This window comes from Callorhinchus milii, unplaced genomic scaffold, assembly GCF_018977255.1.
Source record: "Callorhinchus milii isolate IMCB2004 unplaced genomic scaffold, IMCB_Cmil_1.0 Scaffold1, whole genome shotgun sequence".
Classification (NCBI taxonomy): domain Eukaryota; kingdom Metazoa; phylum Chordata; class Chondrichthyes; order Chimaeriformes; family Callorhinchidae; genus Callorhinchus; species Callorhinchus milii.
In genome coordinates this window covers 29915595-29917882 of record NW_024704742.1, presented here as the reverse complement: position 1 = coordinate 29917882, position 2288 = coordinate 29915595, and positions in this window count along the sequence as shown.

Sequence of the window (2288 nt, the reverse complement as noted above, 5' to 3'; positions counted from 1 at the left end):
ATTATAGGTTAGATATACAGCCATACCTGATCATCATCAGATTGTCTCCAGGGGTCAGCAGAAATCCAGAATAGGACGTCTTTACAATGGGTAAATCAGTCAAGAAATCAATTATTATTTCAAGAGTTCATGAAGAGAAATGGAATGTACTGCAAATCTTTCCTTGATATTGAGAGTGACAAAGTACTATTTCTGAAATACCTCAGGCAATTAGTACTATAAGTCCCCGAATAGCTCTTCCGTGAAAAACGTAGTTGTCAAAGCTCAGGGAATACTGATCTGTAGTGCTAGTTGTTCAGGTAGAAACTTGTTTCAGCTGATCCCTGCCTGCTTGAAGAAAAATAATCATTCTGCTTCTAATGTTATTTATAGTTTTCAGTGTGGATTTTTTTGAATATGTTAATATTTATTTTGCTGATTTACATTGTGTTTACGTGATTATTTTTTGCAGGTTAATGGAAATTACAGATTTATTAACATCCTCCGAAGCTACAATGATGTTCTTAAGCTGTGATTGGTTCTTCTACTCATGTTCCTTGTAAAGAGCTCCCAAACTTGAATTCTCCACACAGATGCAGGTATCAACTTTGATATTGGCTCATGAAAGTTGTGGGAGCTTGTTGTACACAAATTGGCTGCCACATTTTCCTACAAAAGAGAAGTAATAATAAACCATTTCATAAAATACCTTATCACATCATCAGAATGTCACAAAGCGCTTCACAGGATTTGCTATAAACTGTATATTTGTAGATGTACAGGAAAACCAATTTGTGCCAAGCAATATCGCACAAACAGTATCGAAGTGAATGGCCAATTTTATCTGGGGATTGTTGGCCAGAACACTGCAAGAAACTCCCTTCACTTTTCAAATAGTACCCTGGGATTTTCAACATCCACCTGAACAGGCAGGCGGGACTTCAGTTTAATGCCTCATCTGAAGGACGGCACTTCTGACATGATGCCATAACCCCAGCACCACCATGGAGTGTCACCCTAGACTGGGAGTTCAATGTCCTGACGTGGGGGTTTGAATCCACAATCTTTGACTCAGAGTGAGAGTGCTACAAACTGACCAGGTTACAATGATATGTAACTGGAAGAACCCGTGAAGGGCTGTCAACTTTATAGGCATTACATCAAATGCAATAATTATTATTATTACTGCTAATGATAGCCAGCCTGGTTCATCGGCAGGACATGGAGGGGCAGACCAGTCTCCGGGGGCAGGGACTCTTCCCACTCAGCTCCCATTAATCAAACCTGCAAACCAAAGCCCTAACAGGTAGGGTGGTCCGAGCTGGACAAGCAATATCAATGGCAAGCTATTCGGGTTCAGCTGGTTAGATACCAACAGTACCCCAACGCACACTCTGGGGTCCCCAACCCCTTTGGCTCTTGCCCAACGTGCACCTAACACTTTCCAGAACTAGGTGAGCAGGATGCGTCCCTTCAAGGGGGAAGGGTGCGCAGTCCATCCCAACAATCTATCTCTGGGATTTGCACGTGTGGATGGGATGGATGGAAATCTCGGGTTGGTTTGGATGCTCCGAAGCCTGGTGATGGGTTGCCACATGTGTCAAGATAACCAGCTGCCCAAGCAACAAGAGAGCCCCGCCCTCTTGGTGTAGCCCCGCGCTCCCCCCGCGCGACCCCGCCCCTCTCCCCGCGCGACCCCGCCCCTCTCCCCGCGCGACCCCGCCCCTCTCCCCGCGCGACCCCGCCCCTCTCCCCGCGCGACCCCGCCCTCTCCCGCGCGACCCCGCCCCTCCCCCGCGCGACCCCGCCCCTCCCTCCACGTAACCCCGCCCCTCTCCCCACGCGACACCCGCCCCTCTCCCCGCGCGACCCCGTCCCTCTCCCCGCGTGACCCCGCCCCTCTCCCCGCGCGACCCCGCCCCTCTCCCCGCGCGACCCCGCCCCTCTCCCCACGCGACCCCGCCACTCTCCCCGCGCGACCCCGCCCCTCTCCCGCGCGACCCCGCCCCTCTCCCCGCGCGACCCCGTCCCTCTCCCCGCGTGACCCCGCCCCTCTCCCCACGCGACCCCGCCCCTCTCCCCACGCGACCCCGCCCCTCTCCCAGCGCGACCCCGCCCCTCTCTTGGCGTAGCCCCGCCCTCTTCGGGCGACCCCGCCCCTCCCTCCACGTAACCCCGCCCCTCTCTTGGCGTAGCCCCGCCCTCTTCGCGCGACCCCGCCCCTCCCTCCACGTAACCCCGCCCCTCTATTGGCGTAGCCCCGCCCTCGGCGTGTAAACCCCGCCCCCCCGTGTCCGTTGCTCGCTGTG